Consider the following 27,727-nt stretch of genomic DNA (forward strand, 5'->3'; position numbering starts at 1 on the left):
TCCAACGGCAGGCCGCCCACTAGGCCGGGCGCTCCCGCCCGGGCGGCTCCATCTTGAAAGACATCTGTGGCGGGGGCAGAGTCCTTGCTCCCTGCGCTGTGTTTTCGAGGCTTAGTTCACGTTGATGCGAGCAGCGGCACAAAGGTTAATTCGCTCGCTGCTCCGGCCGCGCTTACTCACTATCGCCGTCTTGCGCTGGAGGTTGAGGTATAGTAGCGGCGCCTGGTGGCGGCGAAAAACGTCATCTGGGTAGTACCAGCTTGGATAGTATTGAGCCCTGGCTGTGGCGAAGCACGTTTCTAGCCCGCGTTTTGCGTCGATTCGCACTTTTTTCTGCCCTGTTTCGAGTGCGAAAGGCTCGTCACTTCTCACAGACCATGGCGACCAGGCTGCGAGCTGGCCGCAGCCAATAGTTATACGAAAACGGACTCTCCGTGTGCCGTAATGCTGGAAGCAGAAGACATCGGCGACGCCGATCCGGAGAGACCTAGCTCACCCTCGAAAAAGCGTCTCCGTCGTTACTGCTGCGTCGTGGGCTGCCATGAACAAGAAGGCCTGAATCCCAACATCTGATGCTACCGTTTTCATTCAAGGCCTCACGAAGTGGAGCGTCGGGCGCGCTGGTTAACTGCAGTTCGTCGCGCTGGGTAAGCGAAATGGAAGACCGACATAGCAGCAGGCATGGCTGGTGATTCACGATTCGAGACCCGGCCACAGCGACAATTAACAATTCGACCAGTGCGAAGAGTTGAAGTGGCCAGGTGTGTGCAAATGACCACAAATGGTCGGGCTGATTCGGTGACAATTCACTACCCCACTACGAGCACCACAGGTTAGAGAGTTGAATGTGCTCATCCTTGACCTCAAGCCAGCACGTTGAGGCAGCACAGCAAGGCAGTATTGATTACAGCACATCTATGTTCGAGCGCTGTCATTAAAAGCTACATCAAGCGAGCAGTGCACGAGTGCGCGCTGCAGCGCGATTGGCACGTACGTACGTTACTGCGAGCTTATTTATCAATTGCTAGACAGATGGCCGCTACTACAGCGCAGGCATAACTAATTATCTAGCGGCATGCAGTCAACAAAAATTGCAGGAGACCCGCCGTATCGCAGCATGTCGAAAGACCGCTGGCGTCGCGGCGCGTACCGTCGTGCGCTCGAGCAGTTCCGTACACATGTCTGCTTATCGCTGCTGTGAATTCATTTATAGAAAGCATTTCCTCGCGTTTGTGCGCCTGAATCTAGCAGCGTGCAAACCTTACCTGAAGTTCAACTTCGCACGTGCGTGACTCGCTTCACTTGCGATTGACACCGCGCTAAAACTTCGCCGCTTATTTCTTGAACGGCGTACACGTATTCGGCGTTGCATAATTTCTTGCCTTTACGCAGCATGCCATCCATGGTAAAATCTTCGGCGCCCGATATTCGCTGCAAGCCGTGGTACAACACAACCGAAAGTGGCGGGTCCATATTGTAAACGTGCTTTCGGAAGCAGACGACCGAGCTTGGTACTACCCAGTTTCTGATTGAGGGCGCTTTTTAGCACCAATTTTGCGGCGCCCCCTGGGCAATGCAAGAGCCCCATAGCGTTTTGACAGCGAGTTCCCGCGGTCATCAAGTGATATGCGCTCATGTTTGCTCGTGCGCGCGTGGCACTATGCTTATTAATTTATTTAGTGTGCCTATGCTTACAAGTTTATACGGCCGATAAAACTGCTATGCTCCGTATAGCTGTCCACTAGTTTGCTAACGCACTTGATGCTTCACGTTTCGGGCTGAACTGCGACTTCTTTTATGAAAACAATCAAGATGAGCTAACTCGCCCCAAACCAAAGTATTGTTGCTATATATAGAGTTTGGTTATGTTACGTGAAACGCCCAATATAGCATAGGACGCTTTAAAAGAGTTCGTTGTAACCGAATTTTACGGCACTACAAAGCCTGCTAAGAAAAACACAATGATTGCGGAAATTTTCTTCAAGCAGCTCACACACAGCCCGACCAGCAATGTTTGCGTTTAGTGCTTATATGCTCATTAACAACGTTTGTATCAACTGGTCACGCAGTTCTTGTCTCGTCACCTTTGTCCAGATGTGCAAGGCTCAGAAAATGATCGGCTCCATGCCTTACGGCCTGGCCATGTTCGACGCCGAGTTCGACGACACTTCGAACGAGTGTTCCGCTACGAATAAGTACGGCAACTTCACCCTGGTCCGGGCGGCGCGCAAGGCCATCGATTACGTCTACGATGCTGCGTTCACCGAGAAATCCCAGTGCTCTCACGTGTCATAGGCAGAAATGCATATACCTGATTATCTGATTCAGTGCTCACGTGATTGCTTAAAATACCTTAAAGGTGTAACTTGCTGTATTAAAGTTGTTTTTATTCATTTATATGGACACACCAGGCGCATTTCTTCCGTCGCCGTCGTCGCCACGGTGAGGTTCGGTATAAAATCCGACGGCGATAAAATCGTTGCCGCGCGCCGTACACTGTAAAAAATGTCACGCTTAATCTCGCGCTAAACAGGAAGTTTAAGCGTGACGTGCATGTAAATGAGGCATTGATGACTTTTTAAGCACCACGTGACCGAAAATAAGCATGACATTCCTCCATGCAAGCGTGTGAACAAGACTGTGCGCCATCGTTCGGTCTTGTGTGAGCGTCAGGGAGCCGCGGGGACGCGGGAGAAACGCAAATCACACGCTTAACATTCCGCTGAGCGCTCGCGCGCGAACCTTCTATCACACACGTAACCGTGATACAACCGTCATATGTCACGTGGTCTGCACGAAGCGTGGGCGAGGGAGTACAACACTCTGAGCCTTCTCACAGCCCAGCGGGGAATACGAAACTTTTCTTGGGGGAGGCTAATGAAGACCGTGGTGTTCTGAAGACTGCTCTCGGCCATTTTTGCTGTGGATTCTCTGGCGGACTGTCACTACGTGCGTTCGTTGCAGCACAGAGAAATCGCCTGTGCCAGGTAGCATAATTTTTCTCATTGAGCTGGGTTATTCTATGAGGCAGACTTTAGTATCACGAGAGATCGAAACACATATTCCACTAATTAACAAAAATTCACTAATTCTTAGTTAATTACTTTACGACACATATTGCAATTTACGAAATGTAGGCGGTGGCTTGTCAGGCGTATCCACTTGGAATGAATTTCCTGAATGACACCAGTTGGGAGATATGCGCCATCAAACTCACCGTAAAAATGCAATGTTGTTCCACTCTTTTACCAAAATGCCCGGTAAACATGCCCGGTGAGCACCTTGTATAACATATTCGGTAGCATATGGCTAGTTTATTGTGCTATCAAATATAAAGCCAGGAACAAGCAACTACATATCATGGGCGCAAACAAGATCGGTGAATTTGTTCACTGCGCTGTGCATTTAAATCACGCTCATATAAAGACTAGGCCGAGTCAGCAGGCTTCTCAGTCGACATGGTCGCATGGCCCACAAGATGTCCGCTACGAAGTTCCCTGGTGTCCTTCGCATATACCCCGCACACTCCACCAAAGCTGTTAGGGAGGATGTGAAATGGGGTTTATGTGCAATATTTACAAGTGACAGCAAGTGGCTCCTCAACAACAAAGACGGCGGGCCGGGATAACGCTCTTCCTCTTTCTCGTCTGCTACGATACTTCAATTTCGTCCGCAGGATAGGTGCATGGCTTGTAACAATATACTCAGAAGAAAACAAATCTGCAGGCGCAACCACGTGACGGGACGAAGCTTCAAAACACTTTAGTTTCCGTTTGCCATGTTCTCTGCTTTTGCGAGGAAATGCAGCCTCCTGTATACATAGAACTTCATGAGGCTGTTAGTGATAGCTTTCGAACGTCGTGCGCAACCAAGTGGAGTGAGTCGATTTCTTCTCAAAGCAGCAATAAACTCCAGTATGCTATTTGGTTATAGTTTTTCGAAGCTGAAGCTGTACGTAAACAAGTCTACCATGTTTGGGATAAATGTCTGGAGTTCATCAGATGGCTAATGCATTCCTCTCCGGTATACTTCCTTGATTGAGCAGACGTCCTCGGGCATTTCACAATATGTGTTGCCGAATGAGGGTTCTCGAGTACCCGTCACATTTACTTTTTCTGATCAATCTTTGGGCTACATTGCCTCGTACGTAATAAAAATTGGCTAAATAATTACTAAACAACCATTGCTAAATTAGTAATTACTAAATAATTATTAAAATAATCGAGTCCAGCAAGTTAAACAGAAACGTTCCTCCAGATTGTCAGGCATGTGCGCAGTGAAATCCACTAAATGTGTTGAAACAGAAGTTTCACTAATGCACATATTATTATGGGCCAGTTGTCCAGCGGATAAGGAAGAATTTGCTGAAGCGTAGAGCAGACAAGGGTAGGTAGGAGTAAGGTCTGTCATCCGCCATCTTTGTTGTCGCTGCCCCACTAAGTCTCCTTGTACGTAGTGTGAATGAACCCTTTTTTTTTTTGCGTAAATCTCCCCGTAACATCTTGGTGGAGCTGCGAGGTACATCAGGAGCTTATCACGGAACTTAACAGCGGACATCTCGTGGGCCTTTCGACGATGTCGACTGAAACGCCCGCTGCTTCGGCTTCGGCTAACACAGCACGTATTGTCTTGGCCCAACTCCGAGATCCTGGCAACTTCTCGGGCAGTGACAACATTCACGTCGAAGACTGGTTGATCTAATAAAACGAGCCAGCAAGAACAACCAGTGTGACCCGACTACAATGCTGGCCAACATCATCTACTACCTCAAGGTTAGTACCGTTTGTTTCAAATACACTAGGAGGAATTGACCATTTGGGACACCTGGGGCGCGATTGGAGATCTTTCTTTGTTTCGCGTTCTGTTGAGTTGCTGGAACGTCACAAAGTGGCAGTATTCAAAATATGGGACAACGGAAGGGGAGAAAAGCCAATCGGCAAGCGGTGCACTTCTCTTCTCCCCGGAGGAGAAACGTCCGGGGATTTTTTCGTTTTTGGTTACATCAAACTGACGACACGGTCCTGCCAATCATTTTGATTACGAGCAGGTCGTCTCGAGGGGCAGAACGCGAAGAGAGATGTGAAGTTCGAGCGGTCATCCGCTCGCTACGAGACCGGCTTCGCATGGCACGTCTCGTGGACTGCATTGGATCCAAACGGCGGCTCCGGCTACTAGCTGCATGGTTCACGACTTGCCAGTTGGCTCCTTCCTCCCTCCCGTTCTCACAAATTTTGCATACTGCCACTTTGTGACGTCATAGCAACTGCACAGAACGCGTTACGAACAAAGATTTCCGATCGCGCCCCTGCAAGCAAAAACTGCAGAAATTATTTGGGAAGCCAGTTGGGCGCCTGCGAGCCGCCAAGAAGGAACTTTCGTGCCGGGTCCAAACAACTACTGAACCATACGTTGTGTACATTCAAGATGTATTGGCACTCTGCTGACTGGTTGACGACAAGATGCCCAAAGCTGACAAAGTCAGCCACATTCTTAAAGGCATCGCGGACGACACCTTTAACTTACTAGTATACAAGGGCTGCTCGACCATCGACTAAATTATAAGAGAATGCCGACGCTTTGAAGACGCAAATAGCAGTCGTGTCTCACAACAATTCGTTTGGCTCCCTAATACCGCCGCTACCTCATCATGTGAAGACATCCAGCCGCCTGGAGCCGAAAACTTGCAGCGTCTCATCCGGTGCAATATTGAGGCTGCGTCTCCATCGGTTAACCAGGCACGTTATACGACGAGACCCGCCCGGCAGTACATCTGATTCAAGCTGTCATACGCGAAGAGTTGGCGAACGCAGGCATCCATGCCATCTGTGCTGCAATAGCCTTACGGTCGGCAATTTATTTCGACCTCCCCGCCCACAATCGACTTACCTCAAATCATCATCATCATCATCATAATCATCATCATCAGCCTATAATGTTACGTGTAGCTGATGCCCAAGGCTATTTTTCACTTTATTTACACGGTAGCTAACGGAGGCCAAAATGACGACGCTAAATCAAGCGGGAACACGTCGTCTTCCTTCTCCTCAGTGTATCCACACTGTGGTGGCTGTTTCGTACCAATATTTATGTCCACTGCAGGAAAAATGCGATCTCCAATTACCCTTGTCTTGGACTAGCTGGTTCCAACTTGCACCTGCGAATTTCCTAACTTCAACAGCCCACCTAGTTTTCTGCCGTCCTCGACTGCGCTTCCCTTCTCTTGGTATCCACTCTGTAACTCTAATAATCTACCGGTCATCCATCCCACACATTGCATGGCCTGTCCAGCTCCATTTTGTTTCTCTTATTGTCAACTAGAATATCGGCTATCCTCGTTTGCTCTCTGATCCACACCACTCTCTTCCTGTCCAACCTCGGATACGGCGACCCAAGCCAGTGGCACACTATTCATAATCCGGACGATTAAAGCAAGCCTCCAAGAGCTCGCGCGCCGCAACATTACGTTTCCCGAGAAACTAACTTATCAGACCCGTACAATGGCTTACACAAGCTTACACCCACGTCCTAAGCAATGTGTTTGTCGTTTTCAATGTTTATCTATTCTCACTTTGGTCTTGTAGGTGCATTGAAGTTGTTGTAAACAAACTGACATTAAGGAAGACGGCCAGAAAACAAGTGACTCTGTGGCACAGCAGCCACCTACTGCGGTGCCACCCGAAAACAGGCACCTGATGATAATGGTATATTGGCATCCCCTTTAAAACATGGCGGTGACAAATAGCCACCTAGCCTGCTTGAATTAATCAGGTAGGCAATACATGCTTTTCATTCCAGCATTTTTGTACGCATCTCCTCAATTCTTTTTAGATTTTAGATTTATAAATTGGTTCTGTTTGCATCTTATTTGCATTGTAAAAATTGCTGCATTCCACTGCTTTCTACTCTTTTGGCCCACAAGGTTTTGTTTTGTTTTGCTTATGACCCCACTCCTGTGGGAGCCTGTAAAGGCTTACAGTATTGCTAAATAAATAAATAAAGATCTAAGAAGCCGTGCTATCGCCCCCATGTTGTCCTCGTGAAATGCTGGTACACTCAGCGCCGTGCGTGGCCCGCCACGATGTTGCCACCTCCTCCCTTTCCAGCCACCGTAACCTGCGTCTGGCTGATCTGTGCAGGTTTACCGAAAAAACAATCTGCCCATCACCGAGACCAGGCACATAGTCGGCGACAACCGCAGGGACATGCGGCATGAGCCATCAAGGAAGATTTTGTAGCCAATCAAACAAAAAAGGAAAAAAAAGCAAGCAAGGAAAGGAAAACGTAGGAAAAAAATTGTGGATCCCACGGATCCCAAGCAATGTGGATATTGGTGTAAGCGAAGCTATATATACTGTTCAGTTAATCGACGGTAATTTGCAGTCTCAATGTAATGACATTTAATGCTGTTACCAAGGCATTGATACTGCTGCTGATTATTGGCCTCCGTGGCCTTCGTCAAGCTATATGCTTACAGCTTCGTTTGCAAGGGGAGCCTTCAACACAGCGTTGTATGTGTATTGAGAATAAATTAAATTGAATTGAATTGAATGTTGATGCATTTCTTCTTTTTAGGTACGCTTCTATGGGAAAGTCGGAGTTGTCCCCATGCGTCCTCTTAAATCAAAATTCTGGTACATACATCCCATCCCAATCGAAGCTGCTCAGTTCGAGTGCAAGAAAGAGACAAGACTGAGAAAAAAAATTGGAGGACGCATAATCTTCGCCTTTAAGAGTGGAACGCGATAGCGTTATCGGACCGCGTTCGCATCGCAATTTTCTTTCTGTAGGTTTCACTGCAGCACAGAACGTGGGACAGCCAGCTTACAAAGACCAAGCTTACACCAATACCCTTAAAGTCGGCTTCAGTGTTAAACAGAAATGCATTGCTGGGAAGACGTTTTTGGAGTGGCAATATAAGTCATCTCAAATTAAAATGTGAAGACCTTGCCACCTTTTTTAATTATTTTATTCAATGTTTGCTATTGCCCTGACGCGCGCGCGTGTCCAAAACGCATTAGGCAGGCCAAGTCCCAATTTGACCTGCCGAGGATTTGAGCGCCATCTGGATAGCATTTTCGCAAATAAACTACCCGAGCGCGCTGCTGTTGGCATGGTAGAAACGCTGAAAAAGGGGTTTGTGTTTGAGTTTCGTCGTAATATAATTATGTTTTCTCGTACATTGACATTATAATCCGACGCCACCACGTCTGTAGGTTGAGGGTAAGTCGTACCTTACCATGTTTGTGACTGATTTCACTGTGAGAAATTCAATTTTGTTCAACACGTGGGAGCCTGCGCCGTCGGGTTGGTTCGGGATGATTTTCTCCTTTGCTAACACCTAGCGCCACGCGGAGGGCCTGCGCGGTCGGGGTGGTTGGGAATTATTTTCTCCGCCACGGACGCCGACATCCACGCCGATGGCGGCGCTGACGCCGACGCCGGATTTTCTGCAACACGGGGCAATAACGCAATAGCTTAACGCTATTGCGTTAAAGATGCCGTAGTCACCTAGTAAGGCGCTTAATTTATCGACTCCCGTAGCGGGATCAAGGTCGATGATGAGACCTGTTTGTGATGAAAGTAAGCTTCGGCTGGACTGAGCTTCATCACCAATTGAGTTGATTATTGTATCAATAAAGGAATAGAGAATAGTAAGGTGCGCCATTGAAGGTTGTTCACAGTGTCGGTGTTACTGGCTAGCCAAAATTTGATAGAAGTATAAAAATGGTAGGAGAGCTTCTTTTCCGGCTTGCGTGGTCGCATAGTTGCTTAATTTTGATATTTTGGTAGTAAGATGAAATTGTCTGTGCCGCAACAATCATGGCACCGCTAGCCTACTCAGAATTGTACACAAAACTTAAACGGAGATCTACAGTTGACAGCGCCTTTCGTAGCTTCTTTGTCTTTTAACTAAGATAAAAATTCTCAAAATACCAAGCGGAACTCAATGCCACACGTTGCTGCTACGGTCACCAAACACGAGCACCCTTGAGGCTGGTTAAGAAAACCCAGGTGGTCAAAATTAATCCAGAGCCTGGCTACAGCATGCCTCATAATCACGTCGTGGTGGCGGCAAGTAAAACACAAGAATTTAATTTTAATTTTTACAAGCACGACTTGACTTAAGCACGCGCGTTATTTAATACAGAGGAGCAGATGTTATCGCCAGGACAAAAAGCATGGAAGAGCATACGCTGCAACTTCCGAAACACCCTCTTTTTAACTTTCAGCGGCATCGAACAACGGCCTTGCGTGATCAAAGTATAGGTGCGATAACACTGCGCCACTGAGCTGATCGGCGCGGTGGGATTTAGCACCGTTGATGTTCGCCTTATCCACACGATAAGGGAAAGGCGGGAGGAGGAGGGGCTTAGTGCGCCCGGGCTATTTCGACGGCTGCCGACAAAATACCCGTCGAAAAGGCCTCCTTTTATGCGCCACCAGCTGGGCATGTAACACACCGTTTGGCAGTTTTTTTCGCCTCTTTGCTGTGTGTAATACGGACTCGTGTGACACGGACTCATTATCAACGAAATAGAAAGTGCGTAAAGCAAGATCGGCCACGCCAAACGCATGAAAGTGGGCGCCCTAGCGAAAACGGCAAGACGGCAGATGCTGGTCACACCAGGAAAGGCAAGGTCTGCGACGGAGCTGTAAGTGACGTTTAACAACATTTTCCGTGTAGATAAAGTTCGAAATGACCTCAAGGTCAATGCATTTGTGAGCATCGCTGCCCGAACCCGTCCACATTAGTTGTTTAAATCATTTGCAGCGGCTGAGTCGTAGCAACCGGCTCGTGCCCAAAGTATTATTCGCTCAAGACAGCGATAAAGAAAGTCAAAGGGTAATTATATTTGTGATGCAGTTCAGTTACGAAAGCTGCATTTTTTTTCGCACAAGAAAAATTTTCACTTTATTTGTAGAATGGCAGACAGGTCGGCCTCACGTAAATTTTTATAGAATTATTGCTGTGCTCTGAAGGAGCCTATGACAATGGAAAAGTAAACTGGAGAATATATCAGTTGGCAATATAGCGTCGACTCTATGAATAGTAGGAGATACATGTGTTGCTGATGCTCACGGAGAGAGTTTGTTTGCTAGTGATGCATACATTGTTGCAGGCTTGTTATCCAAAGCAGACCTGGGAAAGTCCAAAATGGAAACAAGAAAAGAAGTAAACAGTCTGCCCATGCTAGTATCGTGCGTCAAGTAGATGTGTTAGGCGTGTAGAGGTCAATGATCCAGTGAGATCCAGGCTTACCGACGATATGAAGAGAAAGGGGAAAACTCACAGAAAACTGGGCGAAATTTAGGTGAAAATAATTTAACAGACTTTATTGGAATTGAGGGTTCAGGCTTCAGATGTCTCAAGTTAAAGAAGGAACTCACTTGGAGAAATGATCGGCAGTATGTTACACTCGCGTAGCAGGTGAAGGCGAAAGCCTGCTGCAGACTTGGTAATGCGCGGTCTCGCATCATCGCGTTGCTGCTTTCCCAATTCGGCTTCTTCGGCTCGTTTTCGACGCTTATCTGCGGGGTCAAACTCACGCCAGCGACCTTTCTCTTCGACTTTGAGTGGCATGTTTTCAGCAGGTAATTAAACGTACGCTGTTCTGTGTGGTCTATGGGTGATTTCAATGAAAGTAGGCACTGTTCGCTTCACTTGCTGAGCGCTTGTAGGCTCAACGTTACCGGGGTATGAGCCATTGCATTTTTTGATTGCGCACTGGGGCATGAGCCATTGCTTACGGGGGGCATGAGTCATTGAAAACTTCACCTGATTTTTTTCTACCACACGACTGGACGCCGCGTTTCTGTACGTTGTATGCGTGAATCCAATGAATGTACGCACTGTTCGCTTCACTTTCCTGAGTGCTTGTAGCCCCGGGGCATTACGAAACGGACGAGCCATTGCATTTTTTGTTTGCTCATAGGGAGTATCAGCCTTTACTGAATGACAATTTTTGTTCCACAGGACCGGACGAGGCGTTTTTTTTTTTTTTCAAGGCCATAGGGGGTATGAGTCCCTTAAGTGTTTCGACTTAAAAAATACTGTCGAAAGTTAGCGGAGTGTGAAGGCCACTGTTTTTTCGTACTTCGTGATTCACGAGCAGGCCCATTGTCGCAAACACGTGGGCATGTCCTGTGTTCTGAAACCTGTTCTTTCAGGTGCTAATATTACGAGATCGCATGGGCACAATCCCAGCTAGTTCCGTAAATTTCTAAGGGCGACGGAATTTGAATTCGCAGACGTGGCATAGCATACGGCAATTCGATGGCTGATCTGCTGAAAAGTTCTGTCTCGGTTTTCAGTACTTCTAGAGTAATTAAAGACTTCCTCGCACGAAATGTTCACTCCGAGCCACAACTGGCCAACTACGAGTAGCTCTGGAAATTGGTCTTTTGCGTCGAGGTAACGGACCACATGAATTAAGTGAATGCGAAGCTGCAAGGAGAGGCAGCTTTTTTTCATGGGTATAATTTTTGTAAGGGTGTGGGTGGTTGTTGAAATATGTATATTCATGCATTGGGGCATGGTGAAGTGGACACACCATGTACGCGTGCTGTCTTTCACAGCAGTGCTTATGGTACGCAAATGGTATCGCTGGTGTGCAGGTTAAGGAGGCTTATTTACAGCCTGGGACGTTTAACTGCTTTAGTTCACCATCATTCAATTGCTCACCATACGGTGAACGAGGGAGGACCCAGGGCGGGGCCAACATTATGACAAGTGGACTTTTATTCATCAGGGATGCTACAAATTCCGTGGCCAGTGTTCATACAGCCCACTCGTCCCCTCATTGACTATGACCCGATCAAGGAAGTCGAAATAAACTCGCGGGTAGGAAGCACTGCTACGTCTCAACCTGGAAAAGGGCAGTCCTTGGACGTTTCCCAGGAAGCAGTCTGTTCATCAGCGCGCGCCCAGACGACGACTGGGCCTGACAGACTGTGACACGTAAACAGAGGAGCTCATGTCGTGCCGCCAACTACCGCGAAGATCACTTTACTTGATGCTTACCCTGACAGGTGGACCATCACGGAGAGCCCACTAATTGATAAAAGCGGCCACCGTCGACCACTGCTGTAGGATCTGCGTCGATCTCAGTTTCACAGATGGCCACGCAGTTGCGGCGAATACGGGGGTGAGGGTGCAACATTGTAGGGTGGAGGCCGGCGGAATGGTGCGACGTCATGGGCGGCATATTGCGAACGGCCGACGATTAGGCCTGTCCGAGGCATAGTGATCAGATTCCGTAGTGTGGTCACTAGGGAAGACAACTGCTTTATAAGCGGACACATTTGGTGCAGTGAGGTGTCCTGATGTGCATGCCCTGGCTTCTTCTAATGTGGGCTGAGATATGTGGTGAGCTCATACATTTAAGGTGCTCCTACAGGGGCCCCTTTTCTCTCGCTCTTAATCCCGGACGTACTCATCCCTGTGGCTGGACGGATCCCCGGGCTAAACGCTGCCTCGGCCGAATCCCAACAGCACATAAAAAAACAGCCAGCTTAGTAGCCTGGCCGAGAAAAGGTATAAAGACGATGTTTTTGACAACTACGTACCGAACGTTAGGTTCTCATCCAACGTCAGAATACAAGATCATACGGGTTCACAATATAGCTGATTTCTAATTCGGAGAATTAATCCAGCATTCCGAGTAGCGCTTCACGATACCCAATGATATAATGAACCAGGAAGATTCTAACTCTTCTTAAACATTCACAAGGTTTCTGTATAACAATTTTTTACATCACCAGCACACGACGTGCCTATCAAACATTAAACAGAGAAAGCGTTAGTGTAGGGAGAACTCATTACGAACTACCCGACCGCCCTGGCCCTTCGTTGTGGTGCAAGCTTTTGGTTAACAAAAATTGACTTTCTCACAGTGAAATCCATCAGAAAATGGTAAAGTATAACTTAAGCACAACCTACAGACATGGGTACGTCGAACTGTTATTTGAAAGTACGAGAAAACCGTATTCCGTTACGAGGAAACTCAAAGACAAATCTCTTTCGCCAGCATTTCTACCATAAAAACACCGGCTCACACGGGTAGCCTACTTGCGAAAATCTTATCCAGATGGTACTGGTAGTGTACTAGAAGTACACTGTAGTACTGGCATCTTCGGCAGGTTACGGAGCCTACGGCAGGTCCAAAAAAAAAATGTCGCAGTTTCACCCGAATGGCGAAGCATCACTTGCGATGTCAAATTAGTAGAGAGCTATACCGAGTAAGGATAGTAGTTTTATCAGCTGTATAAACTTGGACATGCAGCAGCAGCAACGCGCAGAACTGCTGTCGACGCCATCGGCATTTTGCCCGCGTTCGCACCGAACGCGCGCAGCGTTGCTGACTGTTGCCGATGCCTCTGGGGGCGGCTCGGAGGTTTTCGACCAGATCAGAATGGGACACTCGCCGAGCAGCATTGGAAATCTTACCCACCTTCTCGTCTCGCAACGTTTTAGGGGCGAAGCTCCTTATAGCGGCACAGGTTCGTCCCCGTCGTATTAGGTAGCCACGTCTAGTTTTATGAATTGCTCAATAGATGGCGTTGTGTGTCCGTATATGTATGTATACCCATATATACATATATATGTATACGTATAGTATAACCGGAAGCCGACTTCCGCTTCCGGTTCCGCTTCCGTTTCCACTTCCTGTTCCGCTTCCGGTTCCGGAAGCCAGCTTCCGGCTTCCGGAGAACGCTTCCGGCATTTTATGAAAAAAAAATTCCGAAAGTTGTGTCCGTAGCGCGGAATCGAACCCAGGACCCCTCGCTTCCGAACGCGCGGCGCTAACCACTACGCCACGAAGCGCACATAGACACACGCACCACGATGGCAATAAATACCCAACATTAACGAAAGGCCGTGTTTCTAGCGCGTTTCTAACGCGTTTGTGCTAGCGCGTTACGGCCCGTGTAAGAAGCTGGTGTAAGACGCTGTGGCCTCTCCGCCTTACCTTCAACGCGTTCCGAACGCGCTGCCCAAGGCGGTGGCAAGTCAAGTTCAAGTCGAGGAGCGTTTATGAATACGGGGGGGGGGGGGGTATACTCTCTCAGCAGTCATGTGATGGCGTCGGCAAACGCGGTGCACGTTCCGGCATGTGTAAATGGCTGCGTAAGACGCTGTGGACGCTCCCCCTTACTAGAGAGTACTGCACGTTTCTAACGCGTTTGTGCTAGCGTCCCCTTAAGCGGGAGATCCGATGATTCCCTCCGGAGCTTCGCCCACTCATCAACATTCACCCCGTGGATATGCTGTGATTTTTTATATAAATACGCATTTGGTGCCGCAGCTAAACGTCGCCTTTCCTCCCTCCCTCCCTCCCGTCCCCCCACGGCCTTTCGCGCGATGGAAGATGTCACGTTTGCTCTCTATGTATGGTGATTGTAAAGGAGGAAAGAGACCTTCATTCTGCAGCCCTTCAGGGAGCACGACGCAGAACGCGCTTTTTCTCTCCGACGTGCGTTCGCTCCCCGTGAAAGCGCGCGTCCCTCGCGCCCTGTCACTCTCACATACAGCGTCCGGAGCGCGGCGACGATTTCATCGCCGTTGACGTCATACGGAACCTCACGGCCACGGCGACAATGACGGCAGAAATCCGCTTTGGAGTGTCCATATAATTGCTATCGCAATAAAATGGGTTTTAGACAAGCGCGCGCGTCGGGGCAATAGCAAACAATTAATAAAATAATGAAAAAAGTTGTCGCAGTTTCACCTGAACGGCGAAGCTTCAATTGCGATAGCAAATTTGTAGAGAGCTATACGGAGTAATGATATTAGCTTTATCAGCTGTATAAACTTGGACATGCAGCAGCACCGGCAACACGCAGAACTGTTGTCGACGCCGTCGGCGTTTTGCCCGCGTTCGCTCAAAATGCGTGCGGCGTTGGTGACTGTTGCCGGAGCCTCTGATATAAATAGGCACTTGGTGCCGCAGCTAAACGTCGCCTCCCTTCCCTCCCCCCCCCCTCCCCCACGGCCTCTCGCGCGTCGGAAGAAGGCGCGTTTGCTCTACATATATGGTGATTGTAAAGGAGGAAAGAGACGCCTACTTCTGCAGCCCTTAAGCGAGCACGGCGCAGAACGCGCGTTTGTTCTCCGCCGTGCGTTCATTTCCCGTGAAAGCGCGCGCCCCTCGCGCCCTTTCACTCGCACATATAGCGTTCGGCGCGCGGCGACGATTTCATCTCCATTGACGTCATACGGAACCTCACGGCGACGGCGACGCCGACGGCAGAAATCTTCTTTTGAGTGTCCAATAATTGCTATCGCAATAATAATAAATCAACCAACGTGGGAGGACTGGGAGGTGGCCCTATCTAGCTCGGACCTCGCGGAGCAACGAGCCCTAATCGAAAGCGCACGGGCAGCGGCTTTTGCCAACGGTGTCCCGGACTAGGTGCCTGACCATGTCTTCCCGTAACTCAAGCTTGACTTTCGTATTTTCAATAAAATTTTTTATCACCAAGCTTCGTTGTAATAGCGTCACAATAAAAAGAGGCAGGCCTTTGCAATTATGGGCCGGTATCACGAGACAGTGCCTGCACTACGGTGCCTACTTTCTACGGAGCCAACAAATATGGACTTCACAATAGACCTGTTTCGTTTCAACCACATCAGCTGCACACGGTTCTTCTGCAACATTTCCAAAACTGCTTATCTAATGTACGACAATTTAGCTGTAGTGAGAAGCAGTTCTACTGTACTTCGCAAAAAGCATGACATCTTTTTTCAACTTCTTGAATACATCAAATAAAACTACATTTATTGTTTTATTATCGGGCCAGGGGTGGTACCAACAGTCCTTTGAAGAAGCGGGGATAATAACCTATGAAAAAAAGTTGCAGTGGCTTAGCTCGGCTATGCCAGGATATACGTAGCGTTAGCAAAGGTTCAGCTGATTATTCTTAGCTTTCCTGGTTGCCTAGATTGTCAAGGATTAGCTTGATTGTCATGCTTACTGCTGCTCCAGTGACACACACGCGGTATACGTATTATGTGGCACATGTATTCATTCCTCCTACGCTCAACCGCTAATTGCCAGGCAACTACTTCGGGATCCGATGAGTCAAGTTTCTCCATTCTTCTGCGCTGTTGAGCAGCGCTCTCCTTCTCCATGGCTATACCACATTGGCAAACGCCAGTCAGAAGCGCAGCGGCTCCAGCGCAGTGTCAGACGGCGACTGCACAGCGAGTGCGCGCCGGCGCCAGTGCGTCTACCACGGCTACGACGTCACTCCTCTGGAATGCGCAGACCGGCGGCGGTGAGTCGCGCGCGGCGGCGGCGGAGTGCGCGAGAGGTGCCGACTCCGGTGGCTCCGGTGCGCAAGCCGTGTGACATCACTGATCCTTGCGCATGCGCAGCACGGCTCTTGATGTGCCGCGCGAAACGGGCTTGGCTAGGCCAGTGTAGCTAACGCTACAAAATGTTGCAGTGGCTTAGCTCGGCTATGCCAGGATATACGTAGCGTTAGCAAAGGTTCAGCTGATTATTCTTAGCTTTCCTGGTTGTCTAGATTGTCAAGAATTAGCTTGATTGTCATGCTTACTGCTGCTCCAATGACACACACAAACGCCAGTCAGAAGCGCAGCGGCTCCAGCGCAGTGTCAGACGGCGACTGCACAGCGAGCGCGCGCCGGCGCCAGTGCGTCTACCACGGCTACGACGTCACTCCTCTGGAATGCACAGACCGGCGGCGGTGAGTCGCGCGCGGCGGCGGCGGAGTGCGCGAGAGGTGCCGGCTCCGGTGGCTCCGGTGCGCAAGCCGTGTGACATCACTGATCCTTGCGCATGCGCAGCACGGCTCCTGATGTGCCGCGCCGAAACGGGCTTGGCTAGGCCAGTGTAGCTAACGCTACAAAAAGGGCCGCATATCTGCTTGCTTCACTGCAAATGACGCTGAAAGACGGTAGTCTTCTGCCGCCCCTAATACGAGTACGTAACACCCTCTCTCCTCCCCCTCTCACCCCTCACGCTTATCCCCTCCCCTCTCACTCCTTCGAAGATGGGTTCAATAGAGGTTTTGCTGAGTTCAATTCAAATTTCCCGCGTTTTGTTTTCTGCTTTGTTTGTTTTGTTTTGTTCTGTCTGTGTCTCCGTCATTTCTTTATTTCCTCTTTGCTTTTCTCATATTTTCAGTTCCTCTATTCCCTCCTCTATAGGAGTAGGCAAGCGCTGTGCCCCTCTAGGTGGCAGTTCTGAGCTTCCTCCCTCCTTAATCCCTTTGTGTCCTTGAGTGTATATGTGTACAAATCCAATAATAATAATAATCCCGCGTTCACCCTGCTATCGCACCATCTGTTGGGACCTTTTATCAGTGAAGCTTGGTTGGTTTAGCCCGGGCAGTTGAATCGAGTGACATACAAAGTTTTTCACGTTTAAGTAGCCCTAGAAACACTATCGTCTTTACAAAAATGTCACAGTTTCGCCCTAAGGGCGAAGCAATGAATGCGATAGCAACACAGCAATGTCATACGAAGTAAGGTGAGCGGCTTTGGTAGCAATATGAATTGTAGTAAACATAAGCTGATTAAGTAAGCAGGTGTGCTGCGGCGTAAGTAGACCGACATGAAGAGAGACTCGATGACCACGAGAAGACGCGTGTGAAACGGTGGTGTTGATGAGAAGCGCTTCCCGTGGGCAGCGCGTGCGAAGGGACACACCTGTAGCGCTGCCCTGCCGATCCGGGCAGCATTGCATGTGTAGCGTGCGTTGGAAAATGTCGCCCGACTAGTACTAACTGAATGAACAAGCGTGGTGTGAGCGCGCACAAACAAACACGAATAGATCACACTGAATAACTGCAGACAACGACTGTCAAAACGCTGGCAGCAAGCATACGCCGCAGCCGGCGAAGGTACGTGCGGTCTATCGCTTCAACGGAAACTGAGCGGCGAATGCACGGCGCATAAAGGTCAGAGCCGTGTGGAGATTAGAGACGGTGCGGACGAGCGACGAGCGCGGTTCTTGGCAGAGTAAAAGTGCGCCCCCCCGCTCCCTCCGGCGCTGGCTTCCTGCTTCCTTGCTTGCGCGTGGGAGATGAGTGCGTTCGCTCTCCGTGATAGCGCGCGTCCCCGCACGCTTCCGCTCGGGCATACGGCACGCGGCGAAGATTTTATCTATACAGAACCTCACGGCGACGGCGACGCCGACGGCAGAAATCCGGTTGAAGTGTCCATATAATTGCTATCGCAATAAAAATTAGCATAGCTTGCACTGGAGGCTCAATGCTTAAGAGACAATGAAGCTGATGGGCACCTATACTCGGCGACACCTTTCCTTGACAGCACTGTCGAAGCTACAGAGCCGAACCGCCTGCATGCGCTAGCGCCAGGAAATAGTACCTCTTTTATTTATTTATTTCGTTTTATTTATGGTTTTATTTTCTGATTCTAAGAGGAGCTTGGTCCGAATAAATAAAACTTTCTTAATTATAAATATACAAGTATAGGAAGCTGTTTATGCAAAAAAAAATTTTCGTGCGCCTTAATTTTTTTTTTTTTATTCGACGGCACCACGTTTTCCGCACGCCTGTTGCTTGCTCTCGTGGTAAACATGGCGTTCCCGGTGCCGACGGCACCGTGTGTGGCCGCAAATTCTCCTATTCGTTCTCCGAGGAGGCTATAATCTAAGTGTGACAAGTGGGTATCCAAACAAACCAAGCAGGTTATCTGCAATGTCTACGCTGGAGTAAGGCACCGTCAGCCCGAGCTGGTCGACGAATTCTGTGTGCTGGACTGTCGCCGAGCTCACGGGAGTGAGTGTGCGAACGGTAACTCGAATCAAGGCTGAAGCTCTGCGGGCCCCACTCTCCTCTCCAAAGCGTAAGAAACTGGATTTCTCGGTCTCGGGCGAAGCTGGGAAGCGCATGACCGCCAAGACGAGGCTGCTGCGTTATGACACGTTTGCGTTGGCAGCATTGCGGCACAAAGTGCACAGCTATTTCATGCGCAATGAACTGTCTACGTCCGAGAAGCTACGCAACGACGTGATCAGTGACCCTGACATGGACATGCCGACGATCAGCATGTTGCAACGATGCAAGGAATGCTGAACGACTTGGGGTTCGTCTTCCGAAAGAGAAAAAGGAATTCCGCATTGTTCGAAAGCGACTATATCGTTGCTTGGCGTCGAAAGTACCTCCGAACAATCCGAGAAATGCGGAGGCAGCAGTGGTAAGTTCTTGCGTTCTTTTAATTTCTGCAAACTTTCGTTGCGCGTGCTTGTTGGTAAAATGTAGACGTGAATGGGTGAGCATGCGTGTGTACCTAACGGTGAGCGAAAACGAGGTATGCTTTGCAACGGTGATTGACAAACGTGTGCTGTTTACGCGAGTGATCGAAAGCCTTAGATAATCCTAACTTAAGTCGCAGCGAAATTCCCCAGTAAAATAGGGTAGCTGTTCATGTTTGTGCTTGTACGGTGGATAATAGTATCAGCCGAGGATGCGATGATCTGTGCCGAAGATGTAACTGAGCGTTTCGCTATTGAAGAATCTCCCGTCGCATTGTTTGGGATTATTTACTGCTTTTTTTTCCGCGTAGGATCAAGGAATTTAAATGACTTGAAGAAAAGAATAGCTAATTTTATTCAGCGAATATGCTGTGCACATAATTGGGGATGTGGTTTCATTAGCTTTTATGAGCAGCCTGAAACATGTTTTCTAATCATTCGCTACAGTCTTTCTCAGGGGAAGTTTTGCCAGCTCATCTTTGTTATATGTATTCGCATGGGTTTTGTCAGTGGATTCTTCGCGCTGTAACAGAGGCATAACCTTGAATCAAGGACGCTGGTTTATTAATGGGTTGTTGCCAGTAAAGGTAAGTTCTTAACTATACGGCTGATTTCTTTTACAGGACCATATACTACCTTGATGAGACCTGGGTAAACGCTGGCCACACTAAGGAGACCGTATGGACAGACACCAAAGTGATGTCCCGGCAAGACGCATTTCGTCAAGGCCTCTCCACAGGTCTCCGTGCACCGAGCGGTAAAGGAGGACGCCTCATTGTTTAGCATGCTGGCAGTGCGGGAGGCTTTGTTGATGGAGCCGCCCTAGTGTTTCGTGCCAAGAAGGGCGCTGGTGATATACCACACAGAAATGAATGCTCCGCGTTTTCAAAATTGGTTTGTTGAACAGTTGCTACCGAACATCAAGCCACGCAGTGTGATTGCGATCGATAATGCGTCGTATCACAGTGCTCAAGTTGAAAAGGTGCCAAGTTCATCATCAAGAAAAGCAGACATCCAGTGCTGGTTGAAATCGAAAAGTATCCGTTTTTCGGATGACCAACTGAAGAGCGAACTGTTGCAGCTCGTTAAGCATCATAAGCACATGTTCCTTGCTTACCAGATTGACACACTTGCCAGCGCTGCCGGTCATTAGGTTGTGCGCTTACCTCCTTACCACTGCGAGCTCAATCCAATAGAGCTCGTGTGGAGCCAGGTCAAAGGCTATGTTGCTTCGAAGAACACTGACTTCAAGATCGATTCTGTCGAGAAGCTGCTGCTGGAAGGAATCGCAGGTGTGACCACGCAGAAGAGGTTCCGAGACTGCACTCACGTGATAAGGCTTGAGGATGAGGCATGGGAGCGGGATGGCATTATAGACAGCCAAAGAGAAAGTCTCATAATTTCTTTGGGCACAGATTCGAGTACTTCTGATGAGTCGAGCAGCTATGACATGAGCGGAATTGATGAACTGCCATGAGCATCTCCATGTGTGCTTTTTCAAAGCTTCAACCAAAGGATTACACGCGTGTCTAACCAGAAACTGTGATATTGCTTTTGAGGTCCATCAGTCACTGCTATTTATTTACACTTTTATTGCTTATTGACTGCATTCTAATTTAATCTGCTGATCTCTCTATCTTTCTTTGCACTTCGTGTATGTTCTGGTTACGTTACCATGATGTGATAATAATTGTTGGGATATTGTGTGCCAAAACGACGAACTACCAACTGTTTAATGACAGCGTCAGAGCATACAGAAAGAAAGTTAACTTCCGCGCGTGCGCAGAGAGCCAAGGTATGACAAGGAACTACATGGTCATGATAACATTTTTCTAGAAAGCACTTTTCTGCAGAATACAATGTGATGGATGTGTCACTAACACAATCGGACCCTTTCTTTTTAATCAAGTAAGCTTCCAACAACTCCCTCGAAGTTTTGTCGCCACTTTTGCCCATAATTGACACTTGCTTAAAGCGTGGCTCACAAGGACAGGCCTTACAGTGCGCAGGAAGATGCGCATTGTCACACTTACCAATACTATTAGCATGCTCCCTCAGTCTGTCATTAATGCAACGTCCCGTTAGTCCAATGTGGGACCTACCACAGTCTAGGGGTATCTCATAGACCACCCCTTCAATACAGCTTCTGACAGGGTTGGTGTGCTGCTTCTGGCAGCCCCGCGGCCCATCGCGTGTGATCATCATAATCATAATCATAATCATCATCATCATCATCATCATCATCATCATCATCATCATCATCATCAGCCTATATTTTTATGTCCACTGCAGGACAAAGGCCTCTCCCTGCGATCTCCAATTACCCCTGTCTTGCGCTAGCGTATTCCAACTTGCGCCTGCAAATTTCCTAACTTCATCATCCCATCTGGTTTTCTGCCGACCTCGACTGCGCTTCCCTACTCTTGGTATCCATTCTGTAACCCTAATGGTCCACCGGTTATCCATCCTACGCATTACATGGCCTGCCCAGCTCCATTTCTTCCGCTTAATGTGAACTAGAATATCGGCTATCCCTGTTTGTTCTCTGATCCACACCACTCTCTTCCTTTCTCTTAACGTTAGTCCTAAGATTTTTCGTTCCATCGCTCTTTGTGCGGTCCTTAACTTGTTCTCGAGCTTCTTTGTTAACCTCCAAGTTTGTGCCCCATATGTTAGCACCGGTAGAATGCAATGATTGTACACTTTTCTTTTCAACGACAGTGGTAAGCTCCCAGTCAGGATTTGGTAATGCCTGCCGTATGCACTCCAACCGAATTTTATTCTTCTGTAAATTTCTTTCTCGTGATCAGGGTCCCCTGTGAGTAATTGACCTAGATAAACGTACTCCTTTACAGACTCTAGAGGCTGACTGGCGATCCTGAATTCTTGTTCCCTTGCCAGGGTATTGAACATTATCTTTGTCTTCTGCATATTCATTTTCAACCCAATTCTTACACTTTCTCGATAACGGTCCTGAATCATTTGTTGTAATTCGTCTCCATTGTTGCTGAATAGGACAATGTCATCTTCAAACCGAAGGTTGCTGAGATATTCGCCGTTGATCCTCACTCCTAAGCCTTCCCAGTCTAAGAGCTTGCATACTTCTTCTAAGCATGCAGTGAATAGCATTGGAGAGATTGTGTCTCCTTGCCTGACCCATTTCTTGATAGGTAACTTTCTACTTTTCTTGTGGAGAACCAAGGTAGCTGTGGAATCCTTGTAGATGTTTGCTAAGATATTCACGTATGCCTCCTGTACTCCTTGATTACGCAATGCCTCTATGACTGCTGGTATCTCTACTGAATCAAATGCCTTTTCATAATCTATGAAAGCCATGTAGAGAGGTTGATTGTACTCCGCAGATTTCTCGATTACCTGATACGCGTGTGATACGAGGGCATAATTGAGCCAACTTGTTGGGAGCTGAAAAAACAACGGGAATGCCATATCTGGCAGCCACCTTCTTGAGGTGTTCACCGTTTGAGCCATAACCTCAAGAAGGTGGCTACCAGATATGGCATTCCCGTTGTTTTTTCAGCTCCCAACAAGTTGGGTCAATTATGCCCTCGTATCACACGCGATGGGCCGCGGGGCTGCCAGAAGCAGCACACCAACCCTGTCAGAAGCTGTATTGAAGGGGTGGTCTATGTGATACCCCTAGACTGCGGTAGGTCCTACATTGGACAAACGGGACGTTGCATTAATGACAGACTGAGGGAGCATGCTAATAGTATTGGCAAGTGTGACAATGCGCCTCTTCCTGCGCACTGTAAGGCCTGTCATTGTGAGCCATGCTTTAAGCAAGTGTCAATTATGGGCAAAAGTGGCGACAAAACTTCGAGGGAGTTGTTGGAAGCTTACTTGATTAAAAAGAAAGGGTCCGATTGTGTTAGTGACACATCCATCACATTGTATTCTGCAGAGAAGTGCTTTCTAGAAAAAATGTTATCATGACCATGTAGTTCCTTGTCATACCTTGGCTCTCTGCGCACTCGCGGAATTTAACTTTCTTTCTGTATGCTCTGACGCTGTCATTAAACAGTTGGTAGTTTGGCGCTTCACTGTCTCTTCTCTTCTGTCCCCTTTTCACAAAATGCATTTCGCGCCACAGACAAGTTCACCTAAGCGTACAAACTGTTATCTGTAGGTACATTGCGCGACTATATCGTTTGTTGTACGAGGATACTTCGCTCGAATAAACGTTTTTTTTTTATGTTAATAATAACAGCATACCGTACAGTAAGAATCACACTGTACACTTCGGACGCTGCGGACTGCGCGAACGTCCAAAGCGGTGGTATATATTGCATTACAGATCTGTTTGTTCTTGAAACAAAGACGCATTATGGCTAGTCACTCGCTTACTCTGTGGACCGTCACACAGCGTTCAACTCGGAGCACTCATGTGCTGTCGGTGTAGTCGTCACCCGTGCTTCAGCGCATTGACTCCATTCACTTATTCATGAAACGAGAGCAATGCAGGGGGCGTAAGGGTGAGTGTGTGTTGGGGTGCACGTGTGTAGATACCGTGTGAGCAACTTACCATGCCAGAAAACAGCGGTTCTTCTTTGTCACTGTGCAACCAGTGGTGCTCAATTTTGCCGAAGTTCTGGGGTTTAAGTCCGTATGCGTACGTTCGCGTACGGCACCATCTTCTGCCGTGCGCTGCACCCGCAGCCTACCCATGGTGCAGGCCGGGAATGCATTGCGTGACGCGTTTAAAGCAATGCAAATATATACAGTTCGTTTGGATAGCGTGGCGCTGCAGCTCAACATTGTTCTTATCGGTACAACTGCGAATGTAAACTGTAGCGTTCTACGATTGTGGGTGCAGATGCGCAAGTTATTCTATTGTGTGCGCAGATAGTTTTATTGTGCAAGTTGGCTTTCCTACAGTGCGTTTTCGGCGCTTACGGACGAATCAGTGAGACATAGAAACCTTCGCTTTACAACAAAGACAAAATTAATGTCAGTGCTCGTTTAAAGTAATGCTTGCAGAAATTTTTCTCTCCAGTTGCTTTCCCAGCTAGGTAACTGCATACCATTTACTCTGGAAGTACTTTCTGAGTGGAGGGGGGGGGGGGGGGTGGCTCGGACTTACGGAACGCGCAGGGAGGAAGCGCTGTCCGTGATATAAAGGTGGTACACGAGCGATGTAAAATAAAACGAAATGTTAAATCACAAAATACCGAAAATGAGCACATTTCCAGCGGCAACGAAACAATTAATACAGACAGTGCAGACGCTGGAGGAGAGAGAGAGAGATAAGTTTAATGATGCGAAATGCAGAGAGGTCGGCCTGAGGTAAATTCCTCTAGCCAGCATAGCTAAATCAAAAGCCTGACTAACACAGAGACTTCTGCAGTCGCTGAGAACACTTTGGGCTGTATTACACAGTCTCGTTAAGGTGGCTCAGCGTGTATTCCTATGGCCGTTGTCCAATACTTATTCTAACACGTGCACTTCATATCTTTCTCGCCCACCTGACCAGCCGGCAGAAGAACGACCTGGTCGCTCTGCGCACCCTCCTGTCGGGCAGGGACGACGCCTGACCCTTCGTGCACCGTCATCAGATCCAGCGTGGGCGGCCGCACGTGGGCCGACTATCAGCCCAGCATGGTGAGCGCATTCGGATAACGGGGTTATGAGGGAGTTTTAGAGATAGGGAGCGCAAAGGTAGAGCTCGTTATCGGGCAGGCGTGAGACTTGCGACGTATCGGTCAGACCTGTGACGTGGCAGAGGGTGCTAACAATCTCTGGCTCCGGACTGGCCACCACTGAAAAGGAACCCGGCAACGTCTCACACGTGAACCTTCTCGGGTGAGGCTAGCTTAGCTGGGCTATTTGAGGAATTATCAGCCATTGCCTGGGATATTATTGGCCTGCAGTGAGGTTAGAAGAACTGGTGAGGGTTATACAGCGCTGACTACCGACCACGTCCTCTCCTACAGAGGCTTCGAGATAAGAGACAATACAGGATAGGATTTCTCATCCATAAGGACATAGCAGGCAACAATGATGAATTCTACAGCTGTAATGAGAAGGTAGCAGATGTCGTAATAAAGCTGAAAAAGAGTTATAGAAATTAAGGTAGTACAAGGCTGCACTGCACCCTCCAGTCACGATGATGAAGAAATCGAACAGTGTTATGAAGATGTTGAATTATCGACGAGAAAGGTGCAAACTCCGTATACTGTAATCATGGAGGACTTCAGTGTAAAAGCTGGTCAAAAGCAGACTGGGTAACAAACAATTGGCAACTACGGCATCGATTCTAGGAACACTAGAGGAAAGGCGCTGGTAGAATTCGCGTAAAGGAATAGGCTCCGAATAACGAATACCTTCTTCAGGCAGCGCAGTAACAGGAGGTTGACCTGGAATAGCCCTAATAGAGAAGCACGAAATCAAATAGATTTCATACTCTCTGCCGATCCCTGCATGGTGCAGGATGTAAAAATGTTAGGTAGGGTAGAGTGCAGTGACCATAGTTTTGTGAAGTCTGGGATTTCTCTCAATTTGAAGAGCGAAAAAGGCAAAGTAGTCAAGAAGAAACAGTTACACGAAGACGCAGTAAGCGTAAAAGCAGACGAATTCCGGCTGGTGCTCGCAAATAAATATGCAATTTTATGCCAAAGAGATGAAGATAACACAGAGGTAATGAATGAAACCGCAACTAGGCTGATTTCAGATGTAGCAATTGAAATGGGAGGTAAGGCACCAAGGCTCCCAGTAGGTAAGCTCTCCCAAGTAACAAAGGATTTAATAAAGAAACGACGAAGCTTGAAAGTGTCCTACTCAACAGATGAGATAGAATTAGCTGAGCTATAAAAATTATCCAGATGAAAGTAAGGGATAATCAAAAATATAATGTGAGAATGATTGAGCAAGCAGTAAAAAATGGCCACAGCATGAAATCAATGAGAAAAAAATTGGCGTGGGACAAGGCAAGATCCATGCACTCAAAGATAAGCAGGGGTAATGCCACCAGCAATCTCGATGATGTAATAAATGCAGCAGAAGAATTCTATACTGACCTGCACAGTACCCAGAGTAGCCACGCTACTTTCATTCGAAGTAGTGATGTACAAGATACAGAGGCTCATTCTATAACTATCGCGGACGTTATAAGGGCCTTGCAAGACATGACACCAGAAAAATCGGCAGGTGAGGATGGTATTACAGTGGATTTAATCAAAGATGGAGGAGACAGGCTTGATAAGCTTGCGCCTCTTTATATGCAATGCCCCATGACTTCAAGTGTACCAGAGAATTCGAATATTACACTAATCCATAAGAAGGGAGACATTAAAGAATTGAAGAATTAAAGGTCCATTAGATTGCTTTCAGCATGGTTTAAAATGTTCACCAAGGAAATTTCCAGTGGAATCAGGGCTACACTTGACTTCAATTAAACAAGAGAACATGCTGGCTTCGGGAAGGGATATTCTACAATGGATCACATCTATGTCATCAGTCAGCTAATTGAGAAATCTACGGAATAGTAAGCCTCTCTATACGGCTTTTATAAATTATGAAAAGACATTTTATTCACTAGAGACACCAGCAGTCGTAGAGACATTGTGTAATAAAGGAGTACAGAAGGCATAGGTCAATATTTTGGGGGAATATTACGAAGACTTACAGTTACTTTAATTCTGCCCAAGAAAATTGCAAATATACCTATGAAGGAAGGGGTCAGGCAAGGGGACACAATCTCTCCAATGCTGTTCACAGCATGCTTAGAAGTTTTCAATATATTCAGACTTGGAAGGTTTAGGAGTGAGGATCAACGGCGAATACCTCAACAACCTTCGGTTTCAAATGACATTGTCCTGTCCTGCAACAGTAGAGATGAATTACTACAAATGATTGAGGACCTTAACCGAGGCAGTGTAAGCGTAGGGTTGAATATCCCTTGTCTTGCTGCCCGAGTCTCCTAACGCCATGTTTGGACCCTATGTGTCGAGCGCAGGGGCACCGTAACCGAATAAGCTTGAAATGTCCTGCAAAACGTTGCGCACTTGTAGGCCATACAACGCCTAAGGAGCACTGGTCTGAGTTTGATGGCTTAAACCTATACCCACTTCTGTCCTCTAGCATTCAAATGCATGGGTACATTGCTTTTATTCTTTGTCAGGATTAGCTCAGCTGCAATCACGTAAAATAACCAACTTCGATTTAACGTCCAAAGAATGCGGAACAGTGTGAAAGTGGTTAAGACGCATTGCTGCTGCCAGCTTTTGTAAAACTTGCAACCGTTGTCTTCGCAGACGACAAAAGCCAGCCATCAAGTCCCTCTCGATTACTGTGAGGTGACACAAAAATAGACGTTGCAGCATCAAGAAGCCAACGTTCAAGGCGATGTTAGATATAGTCGTGAATGTGTTTTGGTCAATAAAAAGGTATTTTGTTGCAAGAATCGTAAGGATATGGTTACTTTCGCCATTTACATAGAGATGTCACCTCCAGCATATAACCGG

General features: G+C 47.8%; 1 protein-coding gene across 1 annotated transcript in view; it reads left to right on the plus strand.

The window, feature by feature from the left end:
- The window catches only part of LOC119432531 (uncharacterized), a 44,394-nt gene that overhangs the window by 16,225 nt on the left and 442 nt on the right, over window positions 1-27,727 (plus strand). The gene's annotated exons all lie outside the window — the stretch shown is intronic.

The sequence above is a fragment of the Dermacentor silvarum genome, chromosome 11, assembly GCF_013339745.2.
Source record: "Dermacentor silvarum isolate Dsil-2018 chromosome 11, BIME_Dsil_1.4, whole genome shotgun sequence".
Classification (NCBI taxonomy): domain Eukaryota; kingdom Metazoa; phylum Arthropoda; class Arachnida; order Ixodida; family Ixodidae; genus Dermacentor; species Dermacentor silvarum.